The sequence below is a fragment of the Notamacropus eugenii genome, chromosome 1, assembly GCF_028372415.1.
Source record: "Notamacropus eugenii isolate mMacEug1 chromosome 1, mMacEug1.pri_v2, whole genome shotgun sequence".
Classification (NCBI taxonomy): domain Eukaryota; kingdom Metazoa; phylum Chordata; class Mammalia; order Diprotodontia; family Macropodidae; genus Notamacropus; species Notamacropus eugenii.
Window position 1 is genome coordinate 581810635 of NC_092872.1, and position 26133 is coordinate 581836767.

At 35.9% G+C, this 26133-nt stretch overlaps 1 protein-coding gene and 1 long non-coding RNA gene across 12 annotated transcripts in view; one reads left to right on the forward strand and one right to left on the reverse strand.

Moving 5' to 3' along the window:
- Window positions 1–26133, forward strand: part of PLCB4 (phospholipase C beta 4) — a 482923-nt gene that overhangs the window by 89770 nt on the left and 367020 nt on the right. Inside the window, exon 1 of one of the 11 annotated variants that reach the window (XM_072634440.1) lies at window positions 10081–13072. The exons of the other annotated variants lie outside the window; for them this stretch is intronic. The gene's annotated coding sequence lies outside the window, so the exon portion shown is untranslated. Of the gene's footprint in view, window positions 1–10080; window positions 13073–26133 lie in introns of those variants that run through there. 11 annotated transcript variants of the gene reach the window in all.
- Window positions 20822–26133, reverse strand: part of LOC140520493 (uncharacterized) — a 15651-nt gene continuing 10339 nt past the window's right edge. Inside the window, exons 2-3 of the long non-coding RNA XR_011972527.1 lie at window positions 23168–23377; window positions 20822–21450 (exon numbers count right to left, since the gene is read on the reverse strand). This is a non-coding gene — a long non-coding RNA (uncharacterized lncRNA). The remainder of the gene's footprint in view (window positions 21451–23167; window positions 23378–26133) is intronic.

The following is a 26133-nucleotide window of genomic DNA, read 5'->3' on the forward strand; positions in this document are numbered from 1 at the left end:
TTTCACCTCCCTTTTTATGTTATTTTTCTCCATTTTTAGAACACAATTTCCTTGAGGGAAGGGACTATCTTTGTTTTTGCTTCTATTTGTATCCCTAGTATATTAGCATAGTGGGTGCTTCATAGTAAAGGTCATATAAATACCTATTATCTTGTTTTACTTATTGCCTAGAAGTATCAGCTTTGCAAATTTATATAACTATCTTCTGAAAGTAACTTTGAGGTTCCTAAAACTGTGAGGACATTGGATGTGCTGAAGAGAGAATTCTTTCCTTTTTTGTAAATTAATTTTTTTCAGTTTTCAACAATCACTTCCATAAATTTTAAATTTTCTCCACCTCCCTGAAACTCCCTCCCCAAGACAGCATGCAATCTTATGTGGGTTCTACACATACATTCTTATTAAAGACATTTTCACATTGGTCATGTTGCATAGAAGAATTAAAATGAATGGGAGAAGTCATGAGAAAAAACAAACCATAACAAAAGAGAAAATAGTCTAATTCATTCTGTGTTCTCACTCCATAGTTCTTTCTCTGAATGTGGATGACATTTTGCATCCTTGTGTTGCTGTGAAGGGCTAAAGTTGTTAGAAACAGTCCTCGCACACTGTGGCTGTTACTGTGTATAATGTTCTCCTGGTTCTGCTCATGTCATTCAGCCTCGGTTCATATAAGTCTTTCCAGGCCTCTCTGAAGTCTACCTGTTCATCATTTCTTATAGCACAATAGTATTCCATTTCATTCATATACTGATGGATGGGCATCCCCTCAATTTCCAGTTCTTGGCCACCACAAAAAGAGCTGCTATAAATATTTTTGTACATGTAGATCCTTCTTCCATTTTTATGATGATCTCTTTGGGATACAGCCCTAGAAGCAATATTGCTGGGTCAAAGGATATGCACATTTTTATAGTCCTTTGGGCATAGTTCCAAGTTGCTCTCCAGAATGGTTGGATCAGCTCACAGCTCCAACAATGAGTTAGTGTTCCAACTCTCCCACATCTTCTCCAACGTTTATCATTTTCCTGTTTTGTCATGTTAATCTGACTGGTGTGATGTGGTTCTGAATTGCATCTCTGAAGAGAGGATTCTTAGAGACTTGTCTGATAGCCTCCCTCCTAAATGACATTCTTTGATTCAGTGACCAAAAAAGTTTTATGTAATATGAAGATAGGGCAGCTAGGTGGTGCAGTGGATAGAGCTGCAGGCCTGGAATCAGGAAGACCTGAGTTTAAATCTGGCCTCGGACACTTACTAGCTGCATCACTCTGGCCAAGTCACTTAATCCAGTTTGCCTCTGTGTCCTCATATGTAAAATGAGCTGGAGAAGGAAATGGCAAACCACTGCAGTGTCTTTGGACAGAAAAACCCAAGAACCCAAGTGGGGTCACGAAGAGTTGGACACTACTGAACAATAACAATAGCAACAAAAATAAAAATGGAAAACATTAAAAAAATAGAGCAAAGGATTTGATAATAAAATAAATGTAGATTGTAAATGTGACCAGTTCGCAGTGAGGTTATGTTATCTTCAACGTTTATCTTATTATTGAGTTCTTTTTTTTCTTCATATTAAATCAAACATTTTTGGTTACTGAATCTTAAAATGTCATTTAGGAGGGAGCCCATCATACAAATGAATAAGAATCTGTTCTTCAGCACATCCAACAAGTAGTCTCATAGATTTTTGCTTTAAAAAACATCCAGTAAAGAAGAGACCACTAAGTCCTGGAGCATCCCATTCAATTTATAGGTAACTCAAATATTAAGAAAATTTTTCTTGACATGAAGTCTAAAGCAGATTCTTTGGATCTTCCTCCCACAGCTCCTTCTTGTGTCCCTAGAGCCAAGCACAAAAATTTTAATCCTTCTTCCATGTAATAAGCTTTCAGATACTTGCAGATGGCTATCATGTTCAGTTGAGTCCTAGTGTGGAGAATATATATAGTGGTAGTACATAGGTTTAACTATCACTACTTATATTTCTAAATAGCCGTTAAAGCTTAACCAAGGGAAAGAAGGATGATGATATTGGTTCCCTGCTAGGAGCTATATGACTATTCAATTTCGTCTTTCCTTCATTTTTTCTATTTTAGCTGCAAAATGGCATTTTTTTTGAAAATGGAAAGGAAAAATGCAAATGATTAGGATAGTATTCCATGGTTATTATTCTCTTTCCTCTTACTTTGAATGATTAGACAACTAGAGGTAAATAAAGATACAGAATACTTCTGATTCTAAGAACTGCTTCTATAATCAAAGTCCAGGTAGGAGTTAGGTGAGGAAAATAAGAAGATGCTTCCATGTTTTTTATATCTACCAGATTTTTAAGGTAATTATGTGTGAGAACAATGCAATATTCACTCCTATTGTCAGTGTAATGCTAGCTTAATAAATATAGCTGTTCCAGAATGGCCAGGTGATTAACAGTTAGAATATTTTGCTCCTTAAAAGCTGATGGATGTAAAGTGACAGTTAGGAGAGGGAGAGCAAGGGAATGATAGACAAATAGCTTGTCTAAAAGAGCGGTTTAGAAAGTTTCTCAGAAAAAAAAAATGTGCTTTTCAGAGGTCTTATATGAGACTTTGAAGTTGATGAGACTGGCAATATTGAACTAGGGGAAATGGGCAGAAATTCTAGCAAGAGGAAATTGTTATTCATTGGAACTGAAGACAGAATGAGACTCCTGAATCCCCTTCTCAGAAAGGGAATCAACTGGCAATCAACATTCCTATCAGTTTGGGTTGATTTACATTCTACCTGAAGGCAGAGGTGTGGATGAAGTGCCCACTATCTCAAGTACCCTTCAGATGTTACTCTAGGACACTTCCATCTTGAGCTCTGCCAGGTATCCAATCCCTACATATTGTGAGAATAAGTGTCAGCCCACTTAAAATCCTTAAAATTATTCATGGTAAAGGGGATAATGATAACAACAGCAATAATAATAGTATCTGATTTTTGCAGAATTCTTTAAGGTTTGCATTTTATATAAATAATCTTAGTTGATTTTTACAACACTTTTTGTAAATGACTGAACAGGTTCAGTTGATGTGGCTTGTCTGTTGTCCTATAGTTAGTGAATGTCTAAGGTAAGATTCGAATCCAGGTCTTCCTGACTTTCTGGTTCATCATTCTATCCATTGTACTGTACCATATTTAAATATGTAATATATAAACCCAAGAGAGAGAATTAGATTCTCCCATTGCAACTCCACGAGGATATTTGAATCTTCCCTCACAGTGCTCTGCCTCCCAAACCCATAGGTTAAAAAAAATCTATAGTAGCTAGTTTTGTGGTAAGGAAATCTAATTTTACCATCACCACCCCCCAAATCAAAACTTAATGGGAGTTTCCATACCTCTTAGATTCTAAAACAGAGATTGGAAGATTCAGCATGTGTAATTCAATATAAAGAGCAAGTCAGCAAGGAAAATACAGTATTTAGAAGTAACCTTGAAATTACTACACTATTTTAGGAATTGGATTAGATTGAGGTTCCTATTCTAGGATCTGTGAACCAGTGGATATATTTAATGAGGTCCTTGAACTTGGGTCGGAAAAAATATTACATCTTCCTTTCAATTTTTGAAATCATATTTATTTTATTTCATGCATTTGAAAACTGTATTCTGAGAAGAGGTTGATAGTTTTTGCCATAGTGTCAAAGGAGTACATGATGCAGAAAAGGTTGCAGTATTAATTACCACCCTAGTACATGGGATAAGAAGTAGCAAGGGTATTTAGAATGAAATTGGAAAGAGCAGTTGGACTTGACAAAATACATACAGAAGTGGTGGCTGTTGTTCTTCTTTCATTCTCAAGGAGTTCCAGTGACAGTTATGTCATGACTTGCAAAGGAATTGGATTTAAGTGAGGCAGAGCTATATAAAATCGTCCATCTCACTCTCTCCTCCAGGCATCAAGGTCCAGTGGCAAGATATAGGCCAAGACAATTGGCAATAGCCCTGAAGAAATCCTTATTGGAAGCGCTATAATTTTAAGGGTACTCAGGAATTTATTCTTAAAGTATTTAAAAGAGAGAATGATTCCTGGAAGAATGGGGAAAACATCATGTACAGTATTGCAAAAAAAAAAGTGACCCATAATACTTCAATAAAGGGATATATGCCCACTTTTGCATAGCTTTACAATTTCCATGAGAATAGCCTATACACAGATTATTAATGTTTTCAGTGAAAAGAAGTTACAAGAATAGGCAAACTTTTGGAGCTGATTTTAAAAGAAAAATACTAGATGTCTTCACAGTCACATTACATAAAATAGTAAATATAATGGCTGTATTTCACTCAGTAAAAGAAGATAAGATGATGCTATGAAGGTTTTCCTTAGGCACCGTGCACCTCACCCATACATGAAAACTATTTAAGATTATGTGAGATGCAACTAACAAAATAATTTTGTTCAGTGATCTCCTGAGTATTGATACTAATCAAGATTGTAGCTGTGTTCACAAAATGTTGTGTTTAGTTTTTATAAGTATGATGGTATGTGGCTATTCCATGAACAAGACACTGTCTCTCAGCATTTGATCTTTTGTCTGGCTGTCTCCCATGCCTGAAATGTTTTCTCTCCTCCACTCAACTTTTTACCTCCCTGGCATCCTTTAGGTTCCAACTAAAATCCCACCTTCTACAGGAAGCCTTACCCTAATTCCTGTTTTCCCTCTTTTAATTATTTCCTATTTGTCGTATATATAGCTTTCTTTGTATATATTTGCTCACATGTTGTGTCCCCTGTTAGAGTGTAAACTCCTTGAGGTCAGGGATTGTCTTGTGCCTCTCTGTCTCTCTCTGCCTCTCTGTCTCTCTCTGTCTCTCTCTCTCCCTCTCCCTCTCTGTCTCTCTCTTTGGTAAGCATTTAATAAATGTTTATTGAATTGAAATGAACATTGATTAAATTTGTCCCATTTGGCTGCAAATAAGCAACAGGAGCAGTGGGTAGAATTTGAAGAGGAGCAGGTTATGTAATGCAAGGAAAAATACCCTGATAATGAGAGCTACCTGGAGATGGAATGGACTGCTTCCAAAGTAGTCACCTCCTGCTCAGTTACCAGTCCTGGGGTGGGGGTGGGGAGGATTAACAACTGATTCTTGGAGATATTAATGAGGGGATTGTGGGCCAGGCGTGTATTAGACTAGAAAGTCTTGGATGGATGTTCCTTTCAACTCTGAGCTTTTGACTTTCTACTGAGTTGGAAAGAAGTGGTGATTTTCATCCGAGCGCTCACACCAAAAAGTTACAAATTTTCTAAGTATAGATGAGGAAGCTGAGACTCAGTTTAAGTGATGTACACATGGTCACACAATTAGTAATGGGCAGAGCTGGTATTCAGACTCTGTTCTCCTGACTTTAAAGTCTATATTCTTAACTTCAGGAGTTCTTGAACTTTTGGTGTCATGGACCCCTTTAGCAATCTGATGAAGGAGGACCAATGAGTCACTTCTTAGAATAATGTTTTTAAATGCACAAAATAAAATATGTAGCAAAATTAAATAAACTTGTTATATTCAAATAAAGAAATTATTTTTCCCCCAAGTTCATGAACTCTGTAAAATAGACTCCAAATTAGGAATCCCTATCTTACCACAGGACCATTTTGTTACCATAAAAGATGTGAACATGTAGTGTATTTCCAAGTCCGTTAGAGATCTGTTTCTTTTACATTTGAAGACTCTATAAAGATAGTTCATGGATATAATTTCAGCTCATCAATGATAATAATAAGATAATGTGAATTTATTAGGTTTTGCTGATGACTTTATTCAAACTATAAAAACATTAACAGCTTTATGAAAGTTATTTTATATATTTTGACCAACATATATGACTTTTGTGTCATGTACATTTTAAATTTGGTGTATTTTATATGTAATTTTTAAAAAATATCTTATGTGTAACCTACCTCTTCCCCAAAACTCTGGGCTTTCAGGTACTGGGTGTGATTCTGGCAATTTTACTAAGAAGATTCTGTGTTCTTCAGTAAGATAATCTCATATACAGCTTGTATTTAAGTTTCTATATGTGTAGATAAAAGAGGTCCCATTCCCTAGAGGTATTCAGTATAACAAATGAAAATTTGAAATGAAATAACCTTTATTTTACCCTACAAAAAATGTTGAAAATGCAAAGGAATCACAGAAAACACATAAATAGGTATTCAAATCACACAAATCACTCAAAACTAGTCTGACTTAGAAGGAGCTGAATGCAGTCATCTGATATTCTGGTGACTGCTTAGCTCTCTAACTGGATCTCACAGTGGTTCCTCCTCCCAAGACTTTAGTCCTCAAGGAAGGTGAGTGACTGAATGAATGAATGAATTGATTAATAAATAATTCCCCCCTGCCAACGACAACGGTTTTGTTTCAAAATATTACAGTCTGAAGTAGGATAGTAGAATCATAAGCAAGGTCCTTTGTAGCTGGTGAACTCTTTTAACCCTCTACTCTAGTCATTATGCAGTGAACCTTAGAAAGCCCTTATCTATTCTTTTAGTTTTATAATGTGAGATTGTAATCTCCTTGAGGACAAGGACAGTCTTTTGAGACTTTTTGTATCCCCCAACAAGGTGACTGGCACAGTAGGTATTAAATAAATATTTTTGACTGACTCTTAAGCATTGTTAAGAGATAAATAAAATTGTGTGGAGATATGTATATGTGCTTTTAAATAAACGCTTGTGGATTAATTGAGTTGTATAGCAGTGGATGCCATTGGATGCTATCTCCCCTCAGGTGCTGAATTATCATTCTGATCAAAAGAGCTTAAGAGAGCAGCTATTATTTATTGGAAACCTCTAATTGTGCCATCAATGTAGTTGATAATGAAAAACTGAGATCCGAATGACTTTGTAAGGGTTCTGCAGAAATTTGTGTAATTGTGAATCTCTAATTTTCTTTCTGCATCTTAGCACAGCTAGGCTAGACTGTGTAATAGAAATAGCTCTTGAATTGATCCCTGTACTTTGGGGTAAAGCCAGCAGATGAGTGCTGTCTGGCAGGCTTTGCCCAAATATGAGAAAGTGAAAGGAAAAAACGTATGAATGCTTATGTCTTGCTTATGCTACAGGACAATGGTAGTAACTGGTCTTGTCTGGCCACACCTATTTCTCCTCCAGGTATTCAGTTCCTGCTCCTTAGTTGCTTCCCTTAACTTAAACGCCCCCTCCCCCATACCCCCCAAACACACACACACACAGGGAAAGAAAGGGAAGCTGAAGGAGTGAGTGATGACATTGATCAACAGCCCCAGTCTTGTCCCAGATGGCAAAATAGTGTTCTGACCCATTTTTAGCCTAAGGGAAAGGAATAAAAGACCTGGATCCAGTTTAGGTGTGTCTTTTGGGAAATTAATAAAAAAATATTAAAAATCAAAACCCTACGATTCTATCACAATCTACTCAGGTCTCTGGCTAGGAAATCCTAAAGTTCGGGAGAGTGGTCTGATCATCTCTGACCCAGTTTTGCTCTGTGTATACTAAGCTATTCACTGATGCCTTCCATGGAACTTCCATCTACATACAATTCATATAAAGACATACGCCACAAAGAAGTTATAAGACGTTTTTATATGGAACAAAATTGGAAAATAGAAACAATTTTTTTTAAAGATCTAGGAAACAACCAACTTCAAGCGGCAGGCAACAGGGAAGGAATTGGAGGACTACAACTTCTCAAAAGGGATGGTCACAGACAGAAGTCTCTAGTTGCAGAACGTATATCTCAAACTACTTGTAGAGACTTCTCTATAACTGTTGTAGTGTGGCTTTGTGTATGTGTGTGTCAACGCTACTGCCTACTCTCCTGCCCACTAGTGCTCTCCTCTTCTGGTACAGGCTCAGTTCTTTTTTTCAAAACTCTTGTAGTGGCAGATTAATCTCCCTTTGTCTCAGAGCAGATGATTGAAAGATGTAGATGATTCTCAGGCTGAGATAGATTGCTGGGACTGAGACTACAATTTACAGAATTCAGTTAGGTTTCAGACTTCCCTTTTGCCCGGGGAAGAAAGCTGGTTATGGGGTTAATGATACCAGAGAAATGTGTTTAGGCAGGAAGAAAAGTAGACAAGTGAGATTTGATTAATTTCATAGTTATGTGAGGGAATTGCTGTCTAACTGTGTTTAGAACTATTTGTTCAGATTGTTTTAAAGTATGTGTATACACATGTACGTTTTGTGTATTGCATTAGACCATTTATGAAATGCAAGCAGTTTCTTACAAAAATCTTTAAAAGTGCTAAAATGACAACTGTAGATCTTTGTTCAAGGCAAAGTTGAGCGGTGTTACGCAAAATAATATTTATACAAACAGTGAGCTTAAGGCGGGAAACATAGCATTTGAGTTAGCTGGACCAGGGACATAGAAGCTTGGTTGTCAAGGTAACCTTTTTCTGATTGGAAAAGACAGTCTTTTTATACAGAGGTAAACATGGAGATGATCTTTTCTCCATCTCTTTCTGGCTATGAGCAGGAAGAAGGAACATGAGGACTGTTGGAGCAGAGAGAGGCCATATATCTAAGAAAGGTAGTTTTTTTTTTTTTTGAATTTGATAGAAATTTATTTTTAGAAGTATAAACACTCAAAGTAGCACTTTTTTTATTGTAGAAGTGGTCACACAAACATTATCAAGTACCATTACAATTATATGTTGCATTTAAATTACAGAAATTAGAAACATCATTTATGCACTAGCAAAAGGGAAATTGATATCACGTCTTATAAGTCTGGGCTTCTTCCTCTCAAGTAAAATGAAAGTCATCATACTGAAAGACTGTTGATGACTTAAGTGATGCCCTAAAGTAGAAATCAAGAGACCTGGATTCTAGTCCCAATTCTGCCTTTAACCATCTGTGTGTCCTTAGGCTAGTCATTTGACTTGTTTTGGCCTCACTTTTCTTATCTGAAAAAGAGAAAACACAGCACATTGGATAGAGCACAAGGTTCTGGGGGAAGAGAGCCTCGTTCTCAGATTCTTTACCTGTGTGATCTTAGATAAATCATCCAATCTCTGAGTCTCAGTTTCCTCTTCTGTAAAAAAGGGAAGTTAGACTACATGGCCTCACCTTTGAGGTCCCAGAAAGGATGTTCTTTCTAAGAGTTTAGGTCATTGGGATTAGTAGAATACAATCAGAGGAAGGGTGGAACAATTCAGGGCAGAATGATATTTAGAACTTTTGATAAAAAGCCATTCAGCAGTTTACCAGAGGAGACCAAGATAACACAAAAGGTGAGATAAGTAGAAAGGAAAGCCAAGACTCGAATTAACTCTACTACTGTTAATATCAGAGCCTAGCATTTGCACTTCTTCAATTTTTAATCTGTGTTGTATTTATTTGTTTACATGGAACAATTAATTAATCATAATATTACCATTGTAAGTTATATTTTATAGAAAAGATAATATTCGCTGGATCACATGCTGAGAGCTGAGATTTAGGTAGCCATGTCTGTGAGAAACTTAACCAGTCAGTATATAGTAATTTCAAAGTACCATTGTTCACCAGAATTGTAGACACAGTGCTTAAGGATAAATGACCAACATCTACAGGGCTGACATGGTAAAAATCAGGCCATTGTGATATTCAGAGCCATTATATGATCCTGGAGTTGAAAAGAAAGTATCCCCATCAACCTTGATTTGCCACCTTAAAGCACTAACCATTAATTTTCTCCTTTTTTGCTCTACTTCTTTTCTACCCAATAAGATTTACTTTCTTGATGCTATATGATGAGACAACGAATTATCAACAGTATAAGTTATTTCTCCTGGTAAATACTATGCATTGCTTGAACCTCTGTGTCCATACTGGCCTTAGTCTTGGAGCAGCATAAAAAAGCAGAAAGGAATAAATTTGTGAGATATGAAAAGTCCCATTTATTAGAAATTCATTACTGACTTTGGGGACAGCAGTGTCTCCTATATATCACCTTTCCCTTTGACCCATGTTATTAATAATTATTTTTATATACCACCATGTATTAAAAAGGGTTCTATTTAGCCAACAAATATGATGAATATTGAATATATATACATACATATATTATATATAAATTCATTGTAGATATCATATACAGATATAGATTATTCAAGATGGTATTTTGTTCATATAATAATTTCCACTAAATTATTTACAAACAGCTAAGCAACGTTTACTCAACTATCACCCATGTTAGTGCAGCAGCTCATAGAATAAGACAACCTTGTTCTTTGTCACCTGTTATTGTTGCCTCTTATAATTCATTGTTTTGTTGCTTTTGGAATAAAAAAAACAGTTGGAAAGTATGAAAGGCTCTATGGGATGATTGTTCCAGTTCTCTACGCACATTCTGTTAAAAAAGAGAGAGAGATGTAAAAGTGTATTCAAAGATTTATTTTCTCCACTTGAAAAATGTTAACCTTCTTCTTAGTGTAGAATAGAATGAATCTATGGCTTCTTGAGCAGATTCCTTGATAGTCTGAGTCAGAAAATAGGTTCACCTCTATGTAGCTTATCAAAGAAAAATGCTACATGAATATCATTGGTGGAATAGAGTGGATAGCATTTCTTCTGGGAAGCATGATTAGCATTAATGCCTGCTCTTTTGTGTACTTTTTAATTACAGTCATGTTTTGTCTTTATTGAGGTTATTTATCTGCCAACCTCAACTAGCAGAAAGCTAGCTGAGATGGAGATAAAGGGGAAAAACAGATTTATTTTTTAGCTGCCAGGATGACTAGCATAAAGTTCATATACTAAAACTAAGAACTTTACTTAGAAAAATCCCTCAGGTCCTTACTCAGATGTGTTTTACTTGTACTTTGCACACAGTTGTACGTTACAAACTTCGTGATCTAGTTTTCCATGAAATTTTAAAAACAGTAAAGTTCAAGAGTGAATCGCTAGAGGCAGATAAACTAAAACTGCAAGAAATGATTGCCATTTTTTTCTACTAACAGAGGAGAAAGAGAAATAATATAAAAGCAGACACAGGAATGAAAAAATCATAGTTATCAGATGCCTCATAGAAGTATAAATTGTCCTCCACATATTAATAATCTTCCTGGGGCATGAATATGCTATAGCACAGTACAACAGTTGATTTTTATATTAGCAACACTTAGTCATCAAAAAAAAGATTGAGTGGTTTTAAGTATATTTGTTTTAAGAAGGCAAAAAGCAGTTTTTTTAAAGGAGTTTAGGGAATTCAGGTTTAGTTACCTGGAAAATCATCTTATGTGAAAAAGCTCATCCTAGACTCTGTTAAATAAATTAACTCCCTTCCTTTATTAATAGTCAGGTTGGAAGTTACCAGAATGGAATTTTATCTTATCAGTAAGCTCTATAGCATAAATACAAACTATTTTTTAAAATGTGGTGTCATAAAAAAGCTTGAGAGGCCAAGATGACTACAATATGTTGAGACAAATAAACACATTTTCCTTGTTATGAGTTATGTCACTGTCTGAGCTATAGCACCTAGGAATGCAACTGTTGGCTTTGTTTAGTTGGCCCATCTATCTTTCTCTTCACCTGTTCTTGTTCATAGGCATGGTTGGAAAGTACAAGTATGCCTCTAGAAAACAGATAATAGATATTCAATGGACCTTCAAAATCCAAGTCTAACATATGGGGCAATGCCATAGTTGTGAGTCTGGGAGACATGGACTGATTTCATTAGTTCTAGCACTGCCGTATCTCAGCTTGTGTTGTTTTAATATAGTCTGTTCAGCACTAATATGAAGTGATCATACGATAACATAGTGATCACTTTGCAATTAGCAAGATCCTAAACAAAAATTCTAAACATCTTGAAAGCAGCGACTTCACCATATATTGACTTTGTATTTCTAAAAGCAAAGAGCAGATCACTGAGTATAGAATAAAAGCATGAAATGCTTGTCTGGGTAGAAATCAAGTTTACTTTTTAAAATCTTAAGACTCCTAGGAATTGGACACACTTCAGTATTAGAAATGAATGTAGAGATAGTGATTCATGTTTCATGACTTGATGATTGTTCTAGAATACCGAGAGTTCACCTGGGCTGAGTCTCAATGTTGTTAAATTCACTACTAAAGTCTAATAAAATTACATCCTTTATAATAACCAACACAAAGGTACAATTGGAGATCTAACCAAAGTTAAAATATTTCTTAAATTGGGGGCTGTCATGGTGTAGGTAAGAGCATGCCAAAGCTTGTCTTTATTCCAAAAGATACAGAGACATTTTTTAAAAATGTCCATGCAAATTATGGACAAAGGTAAAATTGATCGCTGTAGATCAGCTCCCATCCTCATTTTAGACATGTAGTTTCAATTTGCTTTTTGTCAAAACACATAATATGATCCCTAATACCTAGCCACATTAAATGAATACCCTCCTTATCTCTGCTAGGTATTGTAGGGGAAGAATATAGCCAGAAGGTGGCAGGAGGGGAAAGATGAAACAAAAATGTTGTCTATCTCTGTCCTCAAACTGGATAATCAGCTTCCTGAATAATCGAGAATTAGTTATGGTTCTGCTTTTGTCATCATCATCGTGGTGGTTTTTGGTTGGTTTATCTATTTTGATTATAGCTAAGCATTCAAACAGTTTAAGAGAAGGGCATAAGTAGATGCATTATATTTAAACCTATGGACCAAATGCCCACATTCTGATCATTGAACAGTGGACTGAACCTGTTACAAGGAGCAGTTCTTGGGATTTGCAATGATCCTATTATCACTCTGTGCTGTGCCCATAAAAAGAAATGCTATTTTTGCTGTTCTGCCAGCAGTGACAAAAGTACACACCTTGGTTTTTTCCTCTCATTTTTCTGTCTTTGCTGGGTTTCACATCGGAGGGCAGAGACATGGGACTGCCCATCAGTCAACCATTGTTATGGTTACTGGCTGAGTTGTGCCGGTTCATTCTGAAACCTCCCACTCTCTCCCCTCCTTCCCTTATCGAACCCTTGAGGTTTGCTAAAGAGCTGTGGTTGCGGTTATACTTTTCAACCTTGGATCAATAGTGTTCTCAAGAGCTTGCTTCTGAGTTGAAGTACGAAACCTCTCCTCGTTATTTCAGGTAAGAGAACACTTTTTTTTTTTTTAAATGAATTGTGAATGTTTCATAGGGATTCTATTTTTTTTTAAAAATAGATTTATTGAATACATTTGGCAGATGATGTTTCCAAGTTCTGTTTTCAGTTTTCTTTAAAGAGAAATAATGCATGTGTCTAAGCAGCTGTGGAACAGACTATTTTCTGACACCAATAGTATTACTACTGTTGAATTATAGTGCATGTAGGTATTTACTAAATATATTCAAATTACAGAAAATCTGAGCCAGCGAAAGAGGCTATTAGGCTCTATAGTTTTGGTCTGCTTTTAGTATAAAAGGGTTCATTTAATGTACCTTCCATATAACTTATTTAAAACTATCTTACAACTTTGAATTTATTTTCATCTAAAACTATTTTTTTTATTTTGTTTCTGTTTTTTATCCATTTTGTATCTGTTCTAATTTTGAAATTAATAATACTTTTGGTAGTATTTTCTGTCAGCACGTGTACCTGCTGTAATATGAAGAGAAATCCGAGGTAGTGTTTTATTCTTTTCTACTGCTTATCAGATGGAGCAAATCACTCTTATTCCTCTTTTGTTTGTTTCCTAATAATAAAAATGAAGGTATAAGTTCAGTTTAAATTTGTTCAGTTACAGTCACCACTTTTACAATTTGTTGAATTATGCTATTCTGTTTCTTTAGTTACTAGGTGATTAGATACATACCCAACAAATGTTTCAAGGTGATATAGAAGAGAGTTGGCTTTTTAAAAGTATATTAAAAAGAAGAGCAAAAAATTTAATTATCTGTTTTATCATTCTTTTGAAAAACTAAAATTATACTTGAATCCCTTTAGTGAAATCATGATATGGAAATTAGTAACATGACAAAACAATTGCAAATTTTCTACTTTTCTCATGACTTTACTATTGATTTAAATATTTGGAAATAATTTTTAAAAATCTTTTCATTAAATTCTTAATGTGAGAGCTGAAGGCCACATATAAATAAAAGTTAGGAGAATGATTGCTTTCAGATATTGCCATCCCAGCAGGAATGATTTATTTGTGGGCTCTTTGTTTTCTATAACCATGAACACTTTTTAAAGAAATTTAGAAATATTCAGCATTTTTGAAAGAGACTGTTTCCTTAGTTCTATGTGAAAAAAATAAGTACTTACTGATAGATATTGGTTTAGCCATCAAAAAGTAGATTTTTTTTTTACATCTTTTTTTGCTTGAAAAGGAACTTATTTAAAAGAATGCATATCTGGAACTCAATTGTTGTGAGTCTGCTGCTTCTTGCAAAGGTACATGTAGGACAGTGATAGCTGTCCCTTATCACTGAAATAAAAATGTCCTAAACATTTTCTGTGGACTGTTTTGCTTTTTTTTTTTTTCCATTTAAGACACGATATAGAAAGAATCATTCTCCACAGGTACATTAGGATTTTCCAGATATCTTTCCAATATTATGTTCTGGATGGCTGCATTAAGAGTTCAGGATTTTCAAAATAATGGCATAGCTATCTTATAGACCTCAGAGAGACCATCTTTTTCTTAGGTCAATACTCTAACTGTAAAGAGCCATATAATTCTCATGAGACTTCCTTGAGAGACATTCCTTATGTGAAATATGTTGTAAGGGACTTTTAATTTAATTTAATGTTATTCTAAGCAAAGACCTCTTTATTTTAAAATTTTATTACTTTTATGTATAACTCATATTGATAGCTTAACAGTTGATGGAGAAGTAAATATCTCAGTTGAACAGCTGTGTGTTTTAATGCTGTCTACACAATAAATAATAATTTCACTGAATTTTTTGCTCTATGGTATGCCTACTGTATAGTCACAGCCTTACTTCATCAGTAGTTGGAGCTAGATATTTATAAATGATTGAAACTGTTAAGTGATTGAATCGACTAGATGTAAACACCGGCCCACTTGTGATTGATGAGACTGACAGTATGAATGATAAGTGACAACACGTGACCTCCAGTCTTTCCCATACAGAATGAACATGGAAAATAAACTCTGATTAGCCTTCTTGCTGGTTATTTCCAGGGCTCATTATTTTTGATAGCTCTGTCTCTTCCCTTGTGAGCTGTATTACATTTGGGTTCAAATTGCATGACCCCTTTTGGATAGCTTTGATCCAGCATGATTCCAAGTGCCCATCTATCTATTTATTCACTGTCACTTTCCCCCAATTAGGGTCTTATTCACCATTTGTCCAGTTGTGTTGCAGTGTTTTTTTTTTTAATTGTATCTTTGTCCCAACTTGCTTGCAGGTGTCCCACTTCACTCACCATGAATTTTAAATATAGAAAGATTGTCTGTGGGGAAGCATCTTATTTCCCTCTCATTTAACACACAATTTTCTATTGTAATATAACCTGTTTTAGAAACTTAACTATTTTTCCTAAGTCTGACACTACTGAATTTAAGTTACAAATTTTTAAACCTAAACAGGCTGTTGTGATTAGAAAAGTTTCCTTGAATGATTTCCGTTTTCCTAATGCAAGATTAGGAATAGTTTGCACAATCCATGTAACACTCCAAACACATTCTGTGCTGTGCAAATCACATTCATTGTCAGCAATTATGTGACTACTATTTGGCATTTATATTTTTGAACCATTTCGTTTACTTTAATTTCTTTAAAAATTAAAATTTTTAATATCTGCAGTTTATCAAAGTCCTTTGTCAGGGAACTCTAGCTTTTTCGGCGTGTGTTCTCCTTCTCCTCAAGATAGTTAGTATATTGTTGATTGGAGTCAGAAAGATCTGAGTTCACATCCTACCTCAAATACTTAAATATCTCTGTAACCATGGGCAAGTTACTTAACTTCCATGTGCTTCAGCTGAATCTGTAAAATGGGCATAATCATAGTGCCCTCCTCCCAGGGTTGTTATAAGGATAAAATGATTGATATTTGTAAAATGCTTTGCAAATTTTAAGGTGCCATATAAATGTTAGGTATTATTATTACTGTTATCTATTGATGTAGATGACAACCTCTGTACAAATTAGTGGGTGATTTTCAAGTGTTTCTGGGATTTCCAGCCTTGCGATAAGCGTCTCTGACCTTCTTGGACAAAAGACATTTATTATCCCACAATTGAGCCTTGTACTTCAGCTTGGTAGAACCTGTTAGAGTTTGTATTTCCTTGTCATAACCTTGAAAAATCCAGGGTCTTGGCAAAGGACTCACATTCAAAAATATATATTGTCACAAGTTTTTTATAAGCAAAAAATAGAAACAAAGCAGGTTTTCATAATTTGGGGAATAACTGAACAAATTTTGGCATAAGAACAAAGTAGACTGTAATTCCACAGTAAGAAATGCCTAATGTGAAAAATTCAGAGAAACTTAGCAAGACTTATATGATGTAGAATAAGATAAATAGAACCAAGGAAGAGAGGGAAGGGAAGGGAATAAATATTTAGGAGGATAATTTATATAACAACAACATTAATATATAGGAAAACTAAGAAATATTTTAGAACTTTGCTTATGTCTAATCAGTGACCAGTCATGTTTTAGAAGATGGAGGATGAAGCATATTATCGTTAGTTGCAGAGGGACTGGACTAGAGGGTAGGAATGAGATGTGTATTTTCAGATGTGGCCAATGTGTTGACATGCTTTATTGGACCATATGTATTATAATGGAAGACTTCTCTTTGGGGAGAGGTTGTGTGTTAGTGGAAAGTGATAGAGATTAAGAGATGGAAAGGAAAGCATCAATAAAACATAAATCAAAGAAGAGTATAAAGGTTCAGAAGGGAGCACAAATACATAGGGGAATTTTATTGCTACCTTATTAATTTTAATATGCACTTAAAGTTTAACAAAAAGCCCCTTTCCTCCAGAACTTACATTTTAATGGGAAGACTCCACTAAAAAGAGATGGGAAGGGAAAGACTGGGCACTTTGAAGTCTAGGAGCCAGAAATAAAACTGGGAGGGAAATGAAGGCTGGTTTAGGCTCCACTTTAAATGGAGATTCCAAGAGGATGAAAGGTAGGCCTTACAGAAGTATATTCTTATTGAGGAGACTGAAGGAGTAGTTGAATGTTCTAGTGAGGAGACCCCAGGTACTGAGGGAAGTTCTAGGATGAGATGAAATGATTTGAAATTCTGGGAGCCAGGAGCAGGGTTGGGAGTGGAATATTGCCATGAAAGCAATTAGAATAAGATGACTTTGGGTAGCAAAGAGGAGAAATAAAGAATCAGCAATAAAAACGGATGATAGAGTGTTTTAGTCTGTGGAAAACAACCAGAAACCAACTCTTTAATATTGTAGGCCTCTCTATTCTGTGTATGTGTGTGATGGTGCCTTGACTTCTGTTGTCACTCTCTTCTTAACCCCTTAACCCCTTTAAATCTAGATTCTGACTTAATAATTCCACCAAAACTGCCCCCTCTAAAGTTACCAGTGATCTCTCCTTTGCCAAATCCAGTGGCCTTTTCTCAATCCTTCTCCTTCTAGACCTCTTTGTATTCTTTGACAATAGTGTTCACATTCTTCTTGGATACTCTTTTCTCTCTAGATTTTCCTGACAGTTTTCTCTCCTCATCCTCATCCTGTTCCTACCAATCTAACAGCTTCTTCACTCTATCTTTTCCCCACCTTCCTTGGGAGCCTTTCCTAAACCCTCTTAATCCTAAAACCAAGTAACTTCATTCTGAGACTACCCCTCCCAATTAATCTGTATATATCGTTATCATATATATTTGTTTACATGTTGTCTCCTCCACTGGACTGTGAATTCCTTGAGAGCAAGGACTGTTTTTTGCCTTACTTTGCATCCCCACTGCTTAGTACAGTGCCTGGCACGTATTAAATACTTAATAAATGATGTTGATTGACTGACTGTGTTTGTTTGTATGTAAGACAGAGACAGACACACACACAGAGACGGAGAGAGAGAAAGAGACAGAGAGGAAAAAAAAGAGACAGAGACAGAGAGAAAATAAGAGGGACAGAAAGACAGAGACACAGAGAGAGACAGAGACAGAGAGAGACAGAGACAGAGACAGACAAACAGATAGCTAGTATTCCTTAATTTCTATACCAGCAGATACAAGTAAGTTATTTTTTATGATCCCCTGAAAGTGCACAGTATCTCCAGAATGCCCAGAGAAGTCATCTGGGACTATGAGAGTCAGAGTAGGGAAGAGCCACTGTCGTTGGAGTCACTCTGCCCTGTTGTCTCCCTTTGCCCCTACTCTGTGCTCTGGGTCCTTGCAGAATCCAGGGTAAATCAGAAGAACTTCCATTAATGGAGGAGACAACCCACCCTTCTCATTTTTCCTTTCCACTTCACTGCAGCTACTTAACTGTTTACTGGCCTTGGATGAAAGGGGAGTCGACAACTCTGTTCCTTCTGATAAGGCCATCAGGGCTTACCCTCTGCCCTGTCCTTGTCTCTTAAGGTCCTCCATGCCTTTCCATCCACCCAGATTTTCTGGTCAGCTATTCCCTGGCACTGTTATCTCAACAATCTGTAAAATACAAGGACCTCCAGTCATTGCCATTAGCTGCAATGCTGTATCCTTAGGACATCTATGACTGTCCCATTGCTGAACTTTCCTTTATGTGTTGTGTCCCTCAATTAGACTGTAAACTTCTTGAGATTAGGGACTTTTTTTTTCCTTTTTGTATCCATTTGCTTAACAGAGGATTTAGCACATAGCAAGCACTTATAAATGTTTACATATATATGTGCATATATATGTAAGTATATATTCATTTATTTTTTCGTGCTATGGTAAAGTACTATATCCTGTATTCATTCATTCATTTAGCTGACAAACATTTATTAAGCACCTAATGTGTATCAGGTACTGTGCCAGGTAATATAGTATAAACACAAGCAGAAAGTCAGAACTGAATGAGCCCCAAAGGCTCCTGTTCTTTAATGCAGATTCTGATATTCTAAGCAGAGTGTAAAAGTGAAAAGATTAACATGTCAAGAGAAAACAGACATTTGAATGTGACTCACAAAGGATGAACAGAAGAACGTATCGATGGATTAGCATAATATTGGTTCATAAATTCCATATGATATTGCAGAATAGAAAGGGACACCAGTGAAGTTGTTTATGTGTTACATAAATCATTTATTTTCTCAGTAAGTGTTTATCCACGAAAAGACGTGAATTCTGGGGCTCTGATTACTAAAAACAAAACCTCTTTATGAGCAAATTCAGTTGACTGGGTTGTGTGTATTTTCAAAGAGGTGACTGGCAACTAAGATATGCCATTAGAAAGGTAGATACAGCTGATGAAAAATAACATCACAGTGCAGTGGAAGAAATCTTTGACTATTTTAAAGAACTCATTTCTGAGTACATTCTATTCCCTGACCCTGAATAGTTTTTACAGTGCTGATAAAACCAGGCTATTTTGGTGCTACTTGCCCAATACTAATACCTGGCAGGTGTCAGTGGATCAAATCCCTCCAGATTTAAACCGTATAAGGAAAAGTTGATTCTTTTTGTATGTACTAATGTCATATACCTCAATAAATCAAAACTTTTGATCATTGGAAATGTCATTACCCAAGAGCTTTTAAATTAAATTAAATCTAGATATTTATTAAATACCTACTATGTGCAGAAGCATGGTGACAGGCACTAGGGTACAGAGACAAAAAGGAGAATTCTTATCTTCAAGATACTCTTATTCTATTAGGAAGACACACACAAATAAGTAAATACAGGGAAATTTGAGAATGGGGAGAAGATGTTCAGAACTGGAGGGATCAGAAGAAACTTCGTGAAAGTGCTACAGACAGAGATGAAGAAAGAGTACATTCTGCATGTGGGAGATAGCTTGGGTGGATACAGAGAACTTGAAGATTGAATGTTAAGTTTCAGGCACAGCTAGTGGTCCATTGTCACTGGAATGTAGAATGCCTGAAGAGGAGTAATTTGAACAGAGGCCAGAAGTGTCAGTTGGAGTCAGATCATGGGTAGTCTTAAATGGCAGTTTGAGGGAGTTATATTTGATTCTAGAAGCAATAGTAAGACACTGAAGGTGTTTTTGAGCAGGTTACTGACATAGACATGTGACTTAGAAATTTCAGTTTGGGAGATGTTTAGAAGACAGATTAGAGAGGGAAAGAAACTGGGAGCAAGGAGATCAATTAAGGAACTGTTAGCCATGATCCAGGCAAGAATGGATGATGATAGTGCCAGAGAAAGTGGACAAAGTACAATAATTTGTCTAAAGTTACACTGGTAGTGAGTGGCATAGGTAGAACTCCTAGCCAGGATATAAAATGTTCTAGTATGAAAGATTTCATGAAAATTAAGTTGTTTTATTATTCATATATTATGTATTTCCTTCAGTCTTGCTGTAACATATAATAGAATTTAAAATGTCTGTGCATAGAATTCTGTTTGGTATTAAAGGAGAACTTGGAGAAAATTGTCACTGGGTCTTTTATGGGAAGACTTTTTTTTTTTTTTTTTTGATGAAGAATTTATAGCTTTGGACTAAAACATCCAGAAAGCACCAGAGATCAGTTCTTGAAGTGTTTTTCTATCTCATGAACATAGAAAATGAGATAGAAGAGTGGAGGTAAGCTGACCTAGGTGCCCCTGGCTCATTGTTTTAGTAACACAGAGACCAGAGTGATTTCAGTGATACTGGGAGCTTGTAGGACTTTGATAAAAATGTGAAGATTATTTTCTGGAGGACAAGAAAACTAGTTGCAAGAATGATGCTTTAGCATTAGCCTTTTATTTTCTGACATTTTATAAGAAGGCAGTTGTTACTCTGTAACAGAGATCATGTTTTTATGTATGCTTTATTCTACCATTAGAAGAAGCAAAAAATAAAAAAGCAAGCCAACATTGGGTTTTAAGAAAACCAGTAACGACTAATATCCATTGAGCCTTATGTCTCTCACCATCTCGGTCTACATCTTTAACTACAAATTACATCTTTAGTGCACTATAATAACTGAAATTAATAATAATGTTTTTGATTCATCCAGAAAATGTTAAGGTGGTTGACACATTTTAAAAATACTTTTATTTTTTTCCATTCAGTTAATTAATTTTAAAAATTCTTTAAAAAAATCTTGAGTTCCAAATTCTCTCCCTCCTTTCCTTCCACCACCCACTGAGAAGTAAAACAATATGATATCAATAATACATATATATATATATATATATATGAGGTCATGCAAAACATATTTCCATATTAACCATGTGCAAAAAAATAAAAAGCAAGAAGCAAAGAAAGTGACAAAAGTCCGCTTCATTCTGCACTCACATTCATCAGTTTGCTCTCTCTGGAGGTGGAAAACATTTTTCATCAGTGTTGAAATGTCTTAGATCATTGCCTTGATCACAGTAGCTAAGTGAAAGACTTTTAACCTTTAAAAAAAAAAAAAAAACCTTTACAAAAAACTTACTTTGCTTTGGGGGGAAAACTCAACTATCCTTAACAACAAACAAACACCCCCCAAAAAAACCCAACTTGTTCCTCATCGTTTTGAATAGCTGAGACGTTATGCTTATTTTATTATAATTATGGGACATATCTATATATTAATGCCTTTTTCCTACAAAGGTGAGAGACTAGTGAGTTCTGATACAGTGAAGTAAATAAACTGAACTAACATAATAGGATATCTTCAGTGAACATAATAGGACAATATGACTGAGACCTGTAATTTTGTCAGTGTGGGAACTCTTTTCTACTGGCAGATCATACGCTGTCTAAATTACTCTGTTAGAAGTATCTGAGGCTCAGAGAGGCTTAGGGACTTGGTCAAATCCAGGTCATTTTAACTTCATATCCAAAACACTATTCATCATGCCAGACTTTCTTTCAAATACGTAAAAGATATATACATTGTGAATAACACTTGGGGAGACCTGATGCTTTAAAAATAGATGTACTAGTCCTTATGCATCTAAATAGCATTGTCTTTCACAGGAATTACCTCATGATGTTATGCACTAAGTCAGCAGCGCTCCCAGTTGAATTGCCTTAAAAAGTAGTTTATAGAGTACATAAGAAGTATTCATAAAGGATGGTAGTGCAGTGCAATGGAAAGAAAACTGAATTATTAAGCACCCACTATGAGTTAGATATTGAGCTAAGTGCTGGGGATTTGACGTCAAAAGCAAAACAGGTTTTGTCCTGGGTTCTCATCTCTCTGCCTTCTCCCTCTTGGTGACCTCATCAGGTCTCATATTTAATTATGTATGTATGTGTGCATGTGTATGTGTTTGTACGCACACACGTATATGTGTATATATACATACTATATATATATATATAGTATGTATATATGTGTGTATATATATGCATGTGTGAGTTTGAGTCCTGCATTGCCAATTTTGTATTGGACATCTAGATGTTCTATAGACATATTAAATTCACTAACCAGAAACTGAACTCATTATTTTTCCCCCTCAAATCCATCCTTCTACCAAAGGTCCCAGTTTCTTTTAAGGCAGCACCATTCTTCTAGTACTCAACTACATAACTTGTCCCCTTATTTTCCCTCATGCCACATATCTAATTAGTTGCTAAACATTGATATTTCTACCTCTACAATATTTCTGGCATCCAACTCCTTTTCTCTACTCACACAGCTGCCGTCTTACTTCAGGCCCTCATCATATCCCAGTTGGATTACAACAATAGCCTCCTAGTTGTTCTGCCTTCATCAAACCTATAACCACTCCATTCCATCCTATGTATTACTGTCAAAATGATTTTCCCTAAGCACTTATCTGCTCATGTGACTCCCCTATGGGATTAATCCCAGTATTTGCCTCTAGGAAAAATATACACTCCTGAATTCAGTTTTTAAAGACCTTCACAACTTTGTCCCAACCTATATTTTTTCCCTCAGTACTGTATAGTGTACCCTCAGGATTAGCACCTCTGGTGTGAGGACTTGTTGAACCCTTTTAAGGGCTAATCTTTGACTTTTGGTGCCCTCCTCCTATCCATCTCTCACCCATGGCCCCAAGAAACTGTAGCACATGCAACTGCCACCCTGGTAAAACCATCTTGGCAGGTAGACTAAATCAAGCTGAGGGTAACTGGTAGTCCTTGAACCCATTAGTAACTTACGAAGATGTGTATCCTAAGAATATGAAGACTTTCCCCAGCAGAATAGGTAGGTGAAAAGAGTTTGTTCCAGTGGTCATGAAGGTGGCTGAAGCAGGCACTGTGGAACTCTTAGAGCTTGGTCAGAAATTTGAAGACACCAAGGTAATCTGGTGCATCCCAGGCTATCAACAGTTGCCTTGACTTTTGTCTTGCCATTGGACTTGGATGACCCTGGAAGAGAGAATGAGGCTGACGACTCTGTGCAACTCTTCTTCACTCAAATTTAATTCATGTTTAAGTCAAGAAATCACCTATGATGTCACTGGCCCTCCTCAAAAAATGAAGGATCAACATCAATTATGCCCTCTCCGTGTGATTCAGCCAAAGTGCCCTTTCTCTTCCTCAGAGATGACACTCCCTCTCATGTCTTCTTACCTTTGTACTGGCATTCCCCAAGACTACAGTGCAATTTTTCCTCTTTGCCTAGCCCTCATAGAATCCCTTTCCTCCTTCTAGACAAGGTTCAAAACAATTCTATGTGAAGCATCTCCTGATCTGCTAACATCTAATGTCCTTCCAGTTTATCTTGTACTTAGCTACTTTTTATTTATCTGTATTTATTCTCTTTATATTACACACACACACACACACACACACACACACACACACGCAAACACACATTTTCTCCCACCTCTTAAAATGTAAGCTTCTTGAGAATAGGTATTTTTTTCATTTTGGTCTTGATACCATAGCTTCTTAACACAAACTTGGCATATAGAAGCTTAAAAATATTTGATTGATAACTCATATCATTAAAATATTTCAAAGTTTGGAAAATACTTTCATCATAGCAATCCAGTAGTATGGCTGTATATGTTTTGTTGTGTTTATTATAAAATTTGTTACATTCTTTAATAAACCCATATAGTTCCAAGGTGATAAGCACGTAATCTTGATTGATGGGCTGAGGACACTGTAATTTAGACTTTTGGATAAAACAGTTTGGATAAAATTAAATATATAAATATACAGGGACTAGATAAATGGGGTTCCAGATTGCAAAATGTAATTACGTTAAAACAATATATTCTTCAGCACAGCCTGCCAGATCTTGAAATCCTAATTTTTATTATCTGATTCATGTCAAATATCTGAGTCTTGTATTCATAGCTTTATGATATGTAAGCTAATTCTTTTACTTCCTTTTTTTTAACACTTCTCTTGTTAAAATAAAATTCAGAAAAGTAGAACTCCCCATTTTTAAGGTCTTCAACCTATTTTTAAAAAAAGTTGCTATGAATCTTTCATATATCTCAAGATATTGATTATTACTTGTATTATTAGAAGATAGTTTCATGAGGGCAAGAGTTGTTTTCATTTTTTCTTTGTATCCCTAGCACTTAGTACAATGCTTATCATTTAGACATTTCGACTAATAATAGTAATAACAGCAATAATAATGTATTACTATGTTCCAGACACTTAAACTCGTATTAAGTGCTTTTGATTGCTGCTAAGTTTATTTTATATTATGGAAACACTTAAAAAGCAAGCTTCATGCTCTTTGTCTAATTATTAGGTTATGAGGGAATGACCATATCTTTGTAAGTTACCAATGGGTTCAAGGACTACCAGCTACCCTCAGTAAAAATTTATACATCCCTCAAAGTCTTCTTCCTTAAAGGAAGACCCACATACAGTCTCTAATGCTCCAAAATAAGAATGGATCTGTGAAAGTCATTGATGTGAATACTTCCTTTAGTGATATACATATTACCTATCCATGCCTGCCTATCTTGTTCATGTATCCCCATAATTATGCCACAGGAAATCCACCCAACATTATGGGGACATTTTTTTTGACATGGTATACTAATGCCACACAAGTGGTCATCTCTTACTCTTTCTATGTGAAAGAATGAATGAATAAATGAAGCATTTATTAAGTGCTATGTGCAAAGCATTGTGCTAAGCACTAGGGGTAATATAAAGAAGTAAGGTATCCATGCTCTCCAGTAGCTCACATTTCATTGGTGGAGACAATGCATAGAATATTTCAGTTGCAAGTAAGATGGACATGTCTCATGATCCTTAGGGCATATCAAAACATGTATTAATACCTCTTCTTTATTAATGTCATTTCCACTGATGAAACTACATCATTTTTTGATGTTGAATCATTTGAAAGTGTCAAGGACTTTTGTGGTGTGAACTTTCTTTTCTGGGTCTTCAGAAGTTACCGTCTGTAGCATCTGAAGGAAGAGTTGGTAGGGTGCATCTCCACCAGGATTGCTTCCTAGGATGATGATTGAAGGCACTAGACTGGAAGCATTGCTGTTCCCAAGGCTCTTAGGTTCAGGGTCTGAGGCTATCTCCATCAGGGTATGAAAGAAGGTGGTGGTGAAAGTGCTGATAATGGTGGTTTGAATTGTCTGGCACATGGTGTTTCCTGTCTCTCCCTCAGGGTGTCTTCATGCTTCATCTAGGCCAGTGTAGCTGTACTGTGTGTGGCATTTGATTGGCAGCAAAACCAGTGGTCTGGGAGGTATTATCAGTCTTAGGGTTCTTGATCATATCTGAGTGTTTTGATGGTAGTTGGTTAGCAGTTGTTACTAGTGGTGATGAAGAAAGTGGATCTCCTGTCCACAATAATTTCTCCCCTCAGTGATGGCTGGGCTATGGGTTTGAGCCAGAAGCAGCTCTGTTGGTTTGAGGGGCATTTATAATACTAAGGCTCTTGTGTTCAGAGTTCTGGGCTGCCTCCATTAGAGTCTGAAGGTAGATGATGGTCAAGATGGTGGTGGTTTGACTTACCTCACACATGTTGCTTATTGTCTTTCTCTCAGGATATCTTGATGCCTAAACTGGCCATATAGACATTTATAGTAATTTTGAGGAGCATTATTTAGGAAAGAGTTTACCTTCAGAAAAATGACCAAATCTGAGAGGATAAAACTGGGATTCTTAAATTTTTTTATGCTAGACAT